Source organism: Mixophyes fleayi, chromosome 3 (assembly GCF_038048845.1).
Source record: "Mixophyes fleayi isolate aMixFle1 chromosome 3, aMixFle1.hap1, whole genome shotgun sequence".
In the NCBI taxonomy this organism is placed as follows: domain Eukaryota; kingdom Metazoa; phylum Chordata; class Amphibia; order Anura; family Limnodynastidae; genus Mixophyes; species Mixophyes fleayi.
The window spans coordinates 116,536,417-116,551,607 of NC_134404.1; the positions used below are offsets into that span (position 1 = coordinate 116,536,417).

Sequence of the window (15,191 nt, forward strand, 5' to 3'; positions counted from 1 at the left end):
GATGACAAGAACACACAGCCTCCCTCTACGCTCTCCGTGAGACTAAGATGGCACCCACAAAACTGGACTGACTACAACAGCGACCCGACCCTAACAACGTTCTAATGGTCGGCAACGCAACTACGTCAAACTACTATAACTAACTAGGTGTGGTGCACTAACGGAACTACTCACCTACAAGCTACGGGGAACACCAGCCGGTGTTCACAGCCTAAACCGGAGGGCGGTTCCTAACCCCCTCACCCAGGTCGTACCAAGAAGCTGCCTTCTTGCTATGGAGTCACACACAGGCCCTAAGTACGGGTTCTTTAAGCCCGGCTGAGGCTCAGTAGAACAGCACACTAACCCGCGGGCCGACTGCCGCACGGAACAGCCGATCGAACTGAACCGCCCGACTGCCTGTACTCGGGTATCTCACACGTGTCCCTACGTCCGGAACCACAGGTCCACCTGCACGGAACCGGCCTTGAGGACCCTTGATCAGAACCACGGCCGCCCCTGGAACTGCCTCAAGGTGTGCTGCACTGCCACCAACTCACTCAGCCACCCCCTCTGGGTACCAGTGTGACCCCGGGGACCTAAGGGACAGGAAAACTACGTGTGTTCTCCCCTGACTATGTGTATGCTGGTAACTACACTTGTCCCCACAGCACGGGTTAGCACAGGAAAACCACAGGAACAAGAGCCTACCTTTAATGGGGGCCTGACGTCTTGCCCCTGGACACAGTTATATAGCACACCCAAAATACTGTAATGTAAACTACACTCGCCACACAGACAGAATAAATACAGTATACAGTACTTTGCCCGCTACTTACCCGAACACACTGCTATTAGCCAACCAGCAGGTTGCTACAGCACCACAGGAGCCTCCGCTCTACTGTACCTCCTAACCACGTGTGCTCACCTCACACAGGACCGCGCCTACACTCACAAGGCTATCACGCCTCTACCACACACCACCAGGGCCTTATGCCCTACACACCATGGGTCTCTGCCCAGCTACACACAGAGCCTTCTGCTCTGTTTCCTGGGCCTCAGCCCCCTCTCTACCTCAGGGCTCTGAGCCCACTCACTAGGGCCTTATGCCCTACTACCTAGGGGTCCTAGCCCCTGCCTGAGGCCTGTGGCCTCCCTAACTAACTGAGGGCCTTGTGCCCTTAATATCCTACAGGCTACCAGCCTCTAACCAGGCCCTCTGGCCTTCCTATGGCCTCTAGGCCACTAACTACCTAAGGGCCTTGTGCCCTTGTACCTGGGCTCTCACGCCCCTGTCTGACTAATAGGGGCTTGTCCCCTTTATATATATATACTAATGGCCTACTGGCCCACTAAACTCGTTGGGGCCTAGTGCCCAGGTCCCTGGGCCTTGTGCCCCTACTTTAGTGTGCCACGGGCCTTGTGCCCGACTGTGGCCCCGGGCCTAGTACCCGAATTTAACGTTGAGTATACTTACCTGCTCTGCGCAGGATACTCAACTTGCCACGCCGTCTTCTGTTTCTTTCTCCGGGTCTTCCAGACCCTCCAGCCGGCGGCGCCTCTTCTCCTCTTCGGCGCTGTTGAGGGCTGCTTGGCGGGGGCGCTCTCAGCCCTGACAAGGGCTCCCCGCCGACGATCTCCGCTCCGGCGGCTTGCTTGAAGTCTTCTGGCGGCAGGGTAGCTCACGGCCCTTACAAGGGCCCCCTGCCGCCGCTGCTGCTGGCTCAGTTGCTGGACGTCTGGAAGAGACGTCCTCTCTCTTCTCCGCCGACGGACTTCTGGCAAAATGGCGCCACCCGGCGACTTATATAGTCGCCGGCGTGACGTCATCAGCCGGCGCGAGCGCTGATTGGCTCGCGTCGGCGCCAATCTTTTGAATGGCCGGGCGCGAGCCGCGATTGGCTCGCGCATCCGGCCGCTGATTGGCCAGCGGGGAAAGATGAGCCCTGATTGGCTCATCCTTCCTCCGCGCACGGGACCTGCAGGAAGAAAGCCATACTCACCGCCGCTGGATCGATGGACGGGTAAGTTCTTCTCCTCTTCTGTCTTCACCCACTTGCAGGGCTCAGCTACCGGGGGACTCTTCATCCCCTTCCCGGGCACCAGGCACATCTTCAGCCCCTCCAGGGGCATAGCGATGGCGGGCACCTTCGCCCGCTTCTCGGGCACCATCTCCACATTAGCCTGCATAGCTGTCCAGGAAGATGAGGGGGTTGGGCGAGTGGAGAGTGTCGCAGACCCCTCTGCAAAACCACAACAAACAGAATCAGGTAATTACCCTTATTGTGTACAATATAGAATATAACACCACTAGACTTGTGTATATTCCTGTACCATTGTTCACTCTCTACCCTTGTTTTCTTTTCCAGGATTAAATGGATAACTCCAAATCAATTTGGTTTAAGATATTTTATTCACTTTTTCTTAGATACGGAGCCACCACCCACTGTGAGTGACCAGTCAGAGGAGCAGGAGGAGGAGCTGTGAGAGATCCCGCCCTCCTCACCGCCTGCTGGTCCTGCACATTGTCCATCTGTGCGGTCACTGGAAGCCATAGATAAATGGGACAAGACCACCAAAGAGCTCCTAATAACCATCAATCGCAGCCTTCGGTAGAAGAAGCACCAGGAAGGAGTGCCAATTAGCACGGAGAAGAAGGGCCTGATGGAGAGCATTTTGAATGCTATAAATGGGTTTGGCCAATCCCTGCAGCCATACTGAATCAGCTGCTCGCCGTGGCTCCAGAACCTTCCCCCACATGTGACCCCAGTGAGCCTGAGCCTAAGGAAGCAGAGGACTCAGGACCTGGCTCTGCTCCTACAGCCCCCAGAGCTCGGGAGGCACCGAGACAGGTGCGGAGTCCCTGAGGGGATAAGGCACAGATAGCTGAAATAACAGCAACGTATTGCAAAAAATATATAAAAATGATAAACTGCATAACCTGGATGTGTTTCACTCTCTTAACCATAACCTCCTAATGACATATACAAGCTTACTGAACTTATCTAATAATAAAGACACTGAGAAATGAAAGTGGCTAAAGAAGGTCACAGTTTATTAATTATTAAATAAATGGCGGTGAAAGTGAACTGTGAGACAGCTAAATCAAACCGATATTTGGAACCAAGCGTGGATGGCTGACGGCCTACTCCACGTAACCGGGACACATCCTAAACTGCCTGGCCAACGCTAAATCTGACGTCAGAGTCACTAAGCCCCCTCCCGACTACGCAATGGCCGCCCTCAGATGTGGGCCAAGGGATCCTCATCAAAAAGGACCACGTCACGTTCCTGGATGGGGATAGCACCTGTGGTCAAACAGCGATAACGCTGTAACGATCAGCCACTGCCCACAGTGACTTCCTACCAACTGTGCCTGCTCTGTGGCGTGGGGAGGAACCAAGTTAAAACTCATACGCCACGGAAGCAGGGAGGACAATAAAGGGCATGGGTGGGTGGGATCTCGAGCAGTAAATGAGAAAGGACATGTGACATGCTAGGACTTATATACACAGATCTCCAGGCACTCCCCTTCCTTCCTCATTGGTCGGCCTGGGATGTGGCATCTTACTTTCAGGTAAGGTTAACCTCACTTACTGCCACATATATATGCGTCTAAGTGCTTTCGTCCATATGAGAGTACAGGTTGTTCATAGGCATGATGGGCAACATGTTCAGATGAGTAGATAAAATATATACTGCATAGTGAAACGTGTGTTGAGTCCATTGTGAATTTTTTTTGCTAAAGAATCTGCTATAAACACATCGCAGCCACATTCTCCTGCAGCGTGTATACATCATGGACTAAAAGGATTATTCCAAATTTCAATGGTTTAGGCCATCAATTACTATATATTTAGATTATACTTACAGCTGAAGTGTTGCTGAATCACATAATAATCGTCCGTTTCTGCAAGAAGCTCCTATATGTCAGGAAAAGGAGACAGAACATTTCTTTTTTTAAAAAAAGTAGTAATAAAAATGATATTAATTAAAAATAACATAGAAAACATTTAGCATAATATATAAATCATATGAAGCCAGAGTACCACTGACACATGCGGGATGGATACCATCTACATGTAGGAGCAGAAATCGACATTCGGCAGATCAGGCAATGTTTTTCCAGTCTTCAAATGTCCAGTTTTGGTGAGCCTGTGCCGCTGTAGTCCATAGTTTCCTGACGTGTTTGGCCCCCTCCAGACCTTTAGTCACACCCCTCTCCCGGACTACACTTGCCGAAAGTAGGCAAGTATGCTGTAATCTGTGATGTAACTGCATTATAACATTGATGTTTTGCTAAACTGCATTATTACAGGTGTAATACGCAGCTTACTGTGTTTTCCCCTCCAAGATCCACATTATTTTCTGGGTAGAAAATATACTGAAAAGTTAATGTCCTCTGAATATTTTTATAAATACTCCCATCCTCTCGCTGGTCAATTTCTTGCCCATTTCTTTTCCAATTCTTGGTCCCTGTCCTGATATAATGACATTTATTAAAGATTGGGGGGTACATAGGGGGAGGCAAACTGGGGCAGCTGTCGCAGGCAGCAATATTTAGGGGGCAATAGAAAAAAAACTATTATTATTTTCAAAATGCCAACTTTCTTGGTGCAGATATAAAATATAAATGGTATTTACTTTGGTAGCTCTAATAATCTAATAATGCTTAAAATGAAAATATTTGTCTTTTATAATGTACACAAATCATATACAAATGTTTATGGTAGATGTCTTTCTTAACATTAATGAATTAATTTAACACAGGGAACCGCAGTTGGGGGCAGACTATTCTGTAGCAGGTGAAATGGGTGTCGGATGGTTTGTTAAAATGTGAGTTAGTTAAATATACTAAATTTTAGTTTCCAGCCATCACCTCTTGATTTACAATGGGCAAATTGAAGTTTCGGCGGCACAAATGCAGCTCTGGAACCGCAGTGGTTTTTGCAGCTGCAGTCTCAGTTAATGTTATAGGTTTGCAGGGCAGAATGGTCACAGTTATAGAGGAATTGACATCTGCACACAACGGGGAGGCGTTTGGTGGAGTCAGGGCGTTCAGTTCCTGGCGCGTTACAGAGTAGGTACACCGATGCACCTCATTTTGCAGAGCAGCGCATGAACGAGATTTGAAATGATTGTAATGAGGTGTGTCCCTTGCCAGGTGCGGCCTTTCCCACTCTGCAAAAGAATTTTAATTTTACACCAGCTCAGAACTGGGAGTACTCAGCCATCCGCACTAGTATTCGGAACTTAAACTAGCCCCCTAGTTGGAGCAAGAGATACATCAGTAAACCAGCGTACTTCTGTGTGCACCTGAGTTTGTCTTGGACATGACTGTACGAGAAAACCCTTACTGTATATTGCCTACGTGTGCTCGCCCATTCCCCACCCTGTTCACTCCCCTAAATCGGTGGCTGTAGTAAGTGTCTTTGCACTCAGAGGTGACTTGGACGTGGCTGCGTTCTATTGCGTACCGTCCGGGTCTGGGCAAGCGCAGGGTATTTTCTGCTGACGATAGCACCCATTTGCGGGATACGTTCCTTAATGACTCAAACCTAAGGTGTGCATTGAATGAGGCACCTGATTGGACCTGAATCACAGCTATCAATTTAGATGCTTCATTTTTATCCACATTACTGACCATAGGAGATGGAATAGCTTGGACAACTGCATTCCTCTGTACTGAAAACAGTCTTCCTTCCCAAGCTTCCCTTCCAGAACCCAAGTCCCCTGGAATCTGCCATAATCCACAGACTAGACTAGCTTTAGAGAGTCGCAGACATATGCTCACATTGAAACAGTGTAATAGTCACAAACAGTCTGGGGTATCTGCAGTATGCATGACCAGTATCCTTGAAGAAGAGGGGCAAGTGCAGCATTTGGAGGGGGGATTTGAAATGTAAATGGTGTCGTAAAATGATCACAGGGGAAAACACATGATATTAATTTTTCCTATTTTGCCATCTCTTTTTGGCTATTAAAAGTATTTACCACTTTGAGATTTTTACACATTTTACTTTCTAACATCATAGAATCATAATGGATTTATCCCAGAATCCCTACCACTGATAAAAACATAACAGTCCACAATGCTAAATCAAAATAGCTAAACATTTTTCTTAAGTAATTACAAATATAAAACAGACGATTGCTTGAGTATTTTGCCCAAGTAAACCCTGCTGTAATTAGTTGTCTTCAGAGGTCACATAAGTAATTGGATCCCACCTGTGTACAATTAGTGTTTCACGTAATCTGAAAATAAACACACGTGTCTGTGAGAGGTCTTAAAGTTGGTCAAAGCTTCATCATGAAGTTCAAAGAAAATTCAAATAGAACATGTTAATGATCAGCACTGGTCAGAAGAAGGTTATAATGATATTTCCAAACTGTTTACCATCCCCCAGAGCACTATCACATCCATCATAAAGAAATTAAGATAATGTGGCACAGCTGTGAATTTGTCTAGAACAAAACTGAATATCCCTCCGAGAAGGGCACTTGTCAGGGTACCCACCAAGAGGAGCCTGGCAGCTCTGTCAGTTTAGATTTCCATTGCAGAGTTGATAGAAACTATCCATAGGACAACAGTAGCCTGCCTACATGAAATCTTGCCTAGAATTTGTCTGAAAGCATGGGGAAGATCTTTATACCAAGTGGAGAAAGATTATCTGTCCTGATGAGACCAAGATTGAACGTTTGGCTTCAATGCTAGGCAGAAATCTAACGCAGCACGTGATTCCAAAAGAACGATCCCTACATTGAATCATGCTGGTGGTATAATGTTATGGGATTTTTCCTCTGCATCAAGGACTGGAAAACTTGATAAAATCGAGGGCAAAATGAGTGGACTAAGATGTAGCCAAATCTTGCAGGAAAACCTGCTGCAGTCAACAGCCGGTCAGTGAGCCGAAGCGTACAGCAAATGCCACATTGGAGTGGCTTAAATACCGAGCAAATCATTGATCCAGAGTAGCCCGGTCAAAGCTAAGTCACATTCCCAATCTGTGGAATGGTTTGAAAATTCCCCACCAAGGGTCCTCTTGTAACTGAAAATGACAAAGCAGAATTGGCGAAAATTGCAGTTTCTTGGTGTGCAAAGCAGGTAGAAGATTGCCCAAATATACTCACGGCTTTAATTCCTGCTAAATGAGTTTCTACCAAGTATAAAAATAAGGGTGTGAATATATATGCAACCAGTCTTTTTTTTTTGCAATTATTTAAACTAAAGCTTTAGAGATGTATTTTATATTTGTCAAATGTATTTAGATCGGTGTTAAGAATTACCATATAAATTCATTTTGATTACATAATATAAGAGAATAAAATAAAATAAAATGGGAAGAGTGGGGGAGGGGGTGAACACTTTTATATAACACTGTATATAACAGACACACATGGATGGTATATATGGGTCCTGATTAGTATAATTTACAAATAGCATTATAAAATAAATATACAATTTTCACTCTGCATCTTTTGAACAATGTTTCATGATTTGGGGGGATTTCGATCATCTGTAATAACTCCCCAATGAAGAGCAATAAAACGAGTTTGAAATGTTCTTGTTCCACCTCAACTCTCATAGCGCATCGATTTCTGGCCGCAGGAAACGTATAAATGATGTGACAGTAAAAGCTACTTAAATAGAGAAGGTTGGTTCTCCCAGGTTTTGTAAGTTACTCAGTATTGTTTAATCGGAAACATATGAAAAAGGGTCGACGCTTGATGTTCCCCTTTGGAAAGTAGCATGGGTGAAAGAAAACACCTCTTCTCTGGTCAACCACGTTATTAAGTACAGTCCATCGTTAAACAGCGATCTACATTACAATGAAAGCACTGGCTAAACATACACTAGGAGGTCTTGATGAAGTTTGATTTCACATGATTGCCCTTTTGTGCATATAATTTACATATAAAACTGTTCTCTCTGTACTGTTAGCCATTATGCAATGTGATATTTTGTTATTATAATTATAACCGGGCTTGTTCATCAAAGGGTTTTTAGCTGACAGGAGTTGAACCCAGTGCGGTTTTCTGCTGCTGCAGCCCATGCATTTCCAGGTTCTACGCGCTGTGCAGTCAGACATGCCCCTCTGCCTACCACCGCTATAACACATTGGTTATTTCAGTTACTGACGCCTCCCTGTGAGCTTGAACCATTGCGCACCGTTCTCTGTAAACTCCAGAGGGGATCAGCACTTTCTGAGATGATCAAACCACCCGGTCTGGCATCAACAATCATTCCACGATCAAATTCACTTGGATCACTTTTCTTCCCCATTTTGGTGTTTGGTCTGAACAACAACTGAACCTTTTCAGCCTGTCTGCATGCTTTTATGATTGTGTTGCTGCCACATGATTGGCTGATTAGATATTTGCATTAACGAGCAGGTACACAGGTGCTTCTTGGCCTTTTGGCTAAGAGTAGGTGTACATGCCCATGGATGCAGTGGGGCTTAAAGACACCCCCCTGTAGGCGATGGGCCGTCACCTGGTCCTCTGGCCAAGAGGCCGGCTGCCTGGAGCCCGAGTTGCTAGATGCCCAAAAATGCATTGTGGAGAAAGAGGCACCTGTGCACAGAGTAAGGCCCTCTGCACCTTTAATTTTCAGGCAGCACCATTTTTTTCGCCCTAGCCTGTTGGCCGAGTGCAAGCATCATTTTTATATTTCCGTCCGAAAGGCTGGGGCCTTATGGCACTTATTTATTTATTTATTTATTTATTACACTTGGTACCAAGCACTCTTTTGATTATGTGTCTTTGTTTTTGCCACATTAAGTAGGGGTTTGGGTATAGGATCTTATGGGCGACCCTCTTTCCCCAAGTCATCTGAGGCTCCCTCCTTTTGGAGGGAGCCTTTTATGTCGGTGATATAAAGGGGCCCTCCCTAGCTTCAGCAAAGGAGGGACTGAAGATCTCCCTTTTTTTCCCTCTCTGGGGCCTTTTGGCTTCTACAGGATGGGGAGGCACAGGGCCCTTTCCCTTTTGGGAAGGGTCCAAAGTCCCAATTCCCCAGCACAGTTTGCACTGCACCGGGTGATTCTGAGTCATGTACCTCGGAAATAAAAAAAAATAATAATAAAAAAAGAGTAGGGTGGTATTGGTTCACATTATGAGAGGGGGTCTCCATGCTCATTGCCCCCCCCCCCTGCTCTAGTGGGAGCCTGCTTCTAGCTGTAGCGCTGGTTAATGATTGGTGAGAGGAACTTCTTTAAAGAAATGTATATCTATATATTTAATTAGACATTGTAACAAAAAATGACAGTATGAAATAGGGATGTGCACCGGCGACTTTTGAGGTCTCGTGTTTTGTGTTTTGGATCCGGATTTTCGTTATTTTTGAGGTTCGGATTTGTCTCGCAAAACACTTGACGAAAGGTCTCGGTTCGGATTTAAGGTATTGGATTCGGATTTTTTTTGAAAAAAACATAAAAAGTTTAAAAATCAAGTTTTTGGGCTTATTTTCACTCCTAGGCTATTATTAACCTCAATAACATTCAATAACAAGCATTTCCACTAATTTACAGTGTATTCTGAACACCTCACAATATAGTTATTAGTCCAAAACGTTGCAACAAGGTATCTTTCTGGACTGCGTAGAGGAGTGGGTCACCACAATATATATTAAAAACCCTGAACTTTTATGATTCGCACCAATAATTGTACCTGGACTGCGTAGAGGAGTGGGTCACCACAATATATTAAAAACCCTGAACTTTTATGAATCGCACCAATAAATGTACCTGGACTGCGTAGAGGAGTGGGTCACCACAATATATATAATAAGAAAACCATCAACTGGTTTGATTCGCACCAATAAATGTACCTGGACTGCGTAGAGGAGTGGGTCACCACAATATATTAAAAACCCTGAACTTTTATGAATCGCACCAATAAATGTACCTGGACTGCGTAGAGGAGTGGGTCACCACAATATATATAATAAGAAAACCATCAACTTGTTTGATTCGCACCAATAAATGTACCTGGACTGCGTAGAGGAGTGGGTCACCACAATATCTTAAAAACCCTGAACTTTTATGAATCGCACCAATAAATGTACCTGGACTGCGTAGAGGAGTGGGTCACCACAATATATATAATAAGAAAACCATCAACTTGTTTGATTCGCACCAATAAATGTACCTGGACTGCGTAGAGGAGTGGGTCACCACAATATATTAAAAACCCTGAACTTTTATGAATCGCACCAATAAATGTACCTGGACTGCGTAGAGGAGTGGGTCACCACAATATATATAATAAGAAAACCATCAACTGGTTTGATTCGCACCAATAAATGTACCTGGACTGCGTAGAGGAGTGGGCACTGGGCACCACAATAAAATATATAAAAAACCTTCAACAGGTCTGCATTACACTACACATACGGCTGCTCCTCCATCCTCTCCATCATATACATGTTGGAGTTTTAGCATGTGACAACCTCTTGTTTTTGATAATGTCAGTGCATTTTGAATATTTTTCAATTTGCCCCACACCACTGAATGTACTTTATCTATGATACGCATCTATCTATCTTGACTGCGTAGTGTGGTGGCCCCGGTACACAATTTGGTACCGGGGCCACAATAAAATAAATACACCCTCCACGTGTCAGAATTCCACCAAACAAGTATCTGGACTGCGTAGTGGGGTGGCCCCGGTACCCAACTTGATACCGGGGCCACAATAAAATAAATACACCCTCCACGTGTCAGAATTCCACCAAACAAGTATCTGGACTGCGTAGTGGGGTGGCCCCGGTACCCAACTTGATACCGGGGCCACAATAAAATAAATACACCCTCCACGTGTCAGAATTCCACCAAACAAGTATCTGGACTGCGTAGTGGGGTGGCCCCGGTACCCAACTTGATACCGGGGCCACAATAAAATAAATACACCCTCCACGTGTCAGAATTCCACCAAACAAGTATCTGGACTGCGTAGTGGGGTGGCCCCGGTACCCAACTTGATACCGGGGCCACAATAAAATAAATACACCCTCCACGTGTCAGAATTCCACCAAACAAGTATCTGGACTGCGTAGTGGGGTGGCCCCGGTACCCAACTTGATACCGGGGCCACAATAAAATAAATACACCCTCCACGTGTCAGAATTCCACCAAACAAGTATCTGGACTGCGTAGTGGGGTGGCCCCGGTACCCAACTTGATACCGGGGCCACAATACCTCCTCCAAACATGCTACAGACAATTCGTCATTGAGATCCCATTAAGTATGTTAAAGACAGACAGGGTCCAAGTGTTATTAGTTGACTTTGTAAAGAAAAAAACTGTCCCTGTTGCACATAGTCGTGCAATGAAGACTTACTTTTTCATTTAAAGGCACGATCTTTCAAGTGTAGTGTTTGTAAGTCTAAGTCATATTATACTTTTGGTAAAATTGGTTTTTTTGGTTCCTCTTTATGGTAATTAATTAGTAATAGAATTAAAGTAGGAAATAGAATTAAATAGAATTAAAGTAGGAAATAGAGTGGTATAGAGTTGTAGTGTGGTATAGATAGAGTGGTCCACACAATATAATAATAAAACCCTCAACTGGTCTGAATTCCACCAAACAAGTATCTTGACTGCGTAGTGTGGTGGCCCCGGTACACAATTTGGTACCGAGGCCACAATATAATTAAAAAACCCTCCACGTGTCGGAATTCCACCAAACAAGTATCTGGACTGCATAGTGGGGTGGCCCCGGTACCCAATTTGATACCGGGGCCACAATACCTCCTCAAAACATGCTCCAGACAATTCGTCATTGACAGACCCCAGACAGACAGGGTCGTAGTGTTATTGTTTGACTTTGTAAACCCAAAAAAATGTCCCTGTTGCACTTGCACATAGTCGTGCAATCAAGACTGACTTTTTCATTTAAAGGCACGATCTTTCAAGTGTAGTGTTTGTAAGTCTAAGTCATATTATACTTTTGGTAAAATTGGTTTTTTTGGTTCCTCTTTATGGTAATTAATTAGTAATAGAATTAAAGTAGGAAATAGAATTAAATAGAATTAAAGTAGGAAATAGAGTGGTATAGAGTTGTAGTGTGGTATAGATAGAGTGGTCCACACAATATAATAATAAAACCCTCAACTGGTCTGAATTCCACCAAACAAGTATCTTGACTGCGTAGTGTGGTGGCCCCGGTACACAATTTGGTACCGAGGCCACAATATAATTAAAAAACCCTCCACGTGTCGGAATTCCACCAAACAAGTATCTGGACTGCATAGTGGGGTGGCCCCGGTACCCAATTTGATACCGGGGCCACAATACCTCCTCAAAACATGCTCCAGACAATTCGTCATTGACAGACCCCAGACAGACAGGGTCGTAGTGTTACTGTTTGACTTTGTAAACCCAAAAAAATGTCCCTGTTGCACTTGCACATAGTCGTGCAATCAAGACTGACTTTTTCATTTAAAGGCACGATCTTTCAAGTGTCAGAAAGAGAGAGAAGACACAGGAGAGGAGAGTTGTAGCTGGGGACCTGGGGTGGAAGCTCCCAGGCTCCCCCAGCATTGCCTGGAAGTCTGAGCGTGGTGACTGAGCCAGGGCAAGGAATGTGTGCCCTGGATGAGGGGGAGAACTCCATGCCACTATAGTGAACCCAAGAGAGAGGGGGACACTGCACATGGAAGAGGCCCTGGAGTGAGGGCTGCTACAAGAGGCATGGTAGCTGTAGTGTCAGATCCTGAGGCTGAGAGTACACAGAGTGACGTGTCAGAGCACAGGAGACATTATCCCCGCAGAGGAGGGATGAGCTGCAGTTGAGAGGTCTGCTGTTGAAATAGGACATGCACACTTTAACAAACCAATCATTTCAGCGACAGGGCCTACCAAACAACTTTGACTGAAATGATTGGTTTGTTTGGGCCCCCACACCAAAAAAGCTATTCATCTCTCCCTGTACAGACTAAACAGGCTCTACTGAGGCAAGATGTCGTCCTCATCCTCAACCTCTGATTCCTCTCCCCCTACAGTGTCTACTTCCTCCTCATCACACATTATCAATTCGTCCCCGCTGGACTCCACAACCACAGGTCCCTCTGTAGTATCTGGAGGGCAGTGCTGTACTTCATTGAGGAATTGATTATTCATTTTTATAAACATCATTTTTTCAACGTTGTGAGGAAGCAACCTCCTTCGCCGCTCACTGACCAGGTTCCCCGCTGCACTAAAAACTCTTTCCGAGTACACACTGGAGGGGGGACAACTCAGGTAAAATAGAGCCAGTTTGTACAGGGGCTTCCAAACTGCCTTTTTTTCCTGCCAGTAACAATATGGACTGTCTGACATGTCTACTTGGATGGTGTCAGCAAAGTAATCATCCACAATTTTTTCTATTGTGACAGCATCCAATGCAGCGAGAGTAGACATGTCTGCAATGGTTGGCAGGTCCTTCAGTCCGGACCAGATGTTATCAGCATCCCCGCCAGTGCCTCTTTTGGGAAAACTGAGCTTTTTCCTCGCAGCCATAGATGTGGAAGAAAATGAGGGTGGAGCTGTTGGCATGTCACGGTCCTCTTCAGAGGACAATCTCCTGACCAGCAGGTCTTTGCACCGCTGTAGATTTGTGTCCGCCGGAAACAGAGACACAACATACGCTTTAAACCGAGGATCGAGCACGGTGGCCAGAATGTATTCCTCTGACTTTAAAAGAGTGACCACCCTCGGATCCTGGCAAAGCGTACGAAGGGCTACATCCACAAGAGCTACATGCTTGCTGTAATCGCAATGGCTTACCAGCTCCTCCCTCACTTTCTCCAGCTGCTTCTGCAACAGCCTGATCAGGGGAATGACCTGACTCAAGCTGGCAGTGTCGGAACTGACTTCTCGTGTGGCAAGTTCAAATGGCTGCAGAACCTTGCACAACACGGAAATCAGTCTCCACTGCGCTTGACTCAGGCGCATCCCCACTCCTTTGCCTATGTCGTAGGTGGCTGTGTAGGCCTGAATGGCCTTTTGCTGCTCCTCCATCCTCTGCAGCATATAGAGGGTGGAGTTCCAGCGCGTCACAACCTCTTGTTTGAGGTGATGGCAGGGCAGGTTCAAGCTTTTCTGATGTGCCTCTAGTCTGCGGTAGGCACTGGCTGAATGCCGAAAGTGTCCAGCAATTTTGCGGGCCACCGCAAGCATCTCCTGCACACCCCTGTCACTCTTGAGGTAATGCTGCACCACCAAATTAATGGTGTGGGCAAAACATGGGACGTGCTGGAAATTGCCCATATTTAATGCCCGCACAATGTTACTGGCATTGTCTGACACCACAAATCCCCATGAGAGTCTAAGTGGGGTAAGCCACTGGGAGATAATTTCCCTCATTTTCTCTAATATGTTGGCAGCGTTGTGCCTCTTATTAAAGCCTGTAATGCACAATGTTGCCTGCCTTTGCATGAGCAGCCATTTTGTAGATGCTGCTACTGATGCAGCTGTTGCTGTTGCTGCGGAAGGGGATGCATCTACCCAGTGGGCTGTCACAGTCATATAGTCCTTCGTTTGCCCAGAACCACTTGTCCACATGTCCGTGGTTAAGTGGACAGTGGGTACAACCGCATTTTTAAGAGCACTGAGGACACTTGATCGTACTTCTCTGTACATTTTTGGTATCGCCTGCCTAGTGAAGTGGAATCTCGAGGGGATTTGGTACCGGGGACACAATACCTCCATCAACCCTCTAAATCCCACTCCACTGATGGCGGACACCGGGCGCACGTCTAACACCAACATTGCAGTTACAGCCGCAGTTATACGCTTTGCAATAGGGTGACTACTATCGTATTTGGTGGTCATGGCAAACGACTGTTGGACGGTCAATTGTTTGGTGAAAGACTTAGCGGTCTTACGACTTCCCCTCTGGGAAGATGACCGACTAACAGCAGCAACAGCAGCAGTGGCAGTAGTAGGCGTACCGCTGCAGGATTCCTCGGATGAATCCCGTATTGAGGAGGACTCAGTCTGGCTGGTGACTTGGGCTGCAGGACTGAATCTGATGGAGATTGTGGAGGAAGTTGACGAGGAGGGTGTTGCTGGTGTGTATCCAACTGGACCACGGGATTTAGGTGTCCCTGTACCGATGAGGGTCCTAGCCCCAGTTCCTGAACTAACCACTGAACTATGAAGGTTATTCAGGTGACGTATAAGGGAGGATGTTCCTAGGTGGGCAAGATCCTTACCCCTGCTTATTTGAGC

The 15,191-nt window shown here is 46.0% G+C and overlaps 1 long non-coding RNA gene across 1 annotated transcript in view; it reads left to right on the forward strand.

Moving 5' to 3' along the window:
- Positions 1–2,159: 2,159 nt before the first annotated feature.
- The window catches only part of LOC142143934 (uncharacterized), a 30,493-nt gene continuing 17,461 nt past the window's right edge, over positions 2,160–15,191 (forward strand). Inside the window, exons 1-2 of the long non-coding RNA XR_012689613.1 lie at positions 2,160–2,249; positions 2,408–3,556. This is a non-coding gene — a long non-coding RNA (uncharacterized LOC142143934). The remainder of the gene's footprint in view (positions 2,250–2,407; positions 3,557–15,191) is intronic.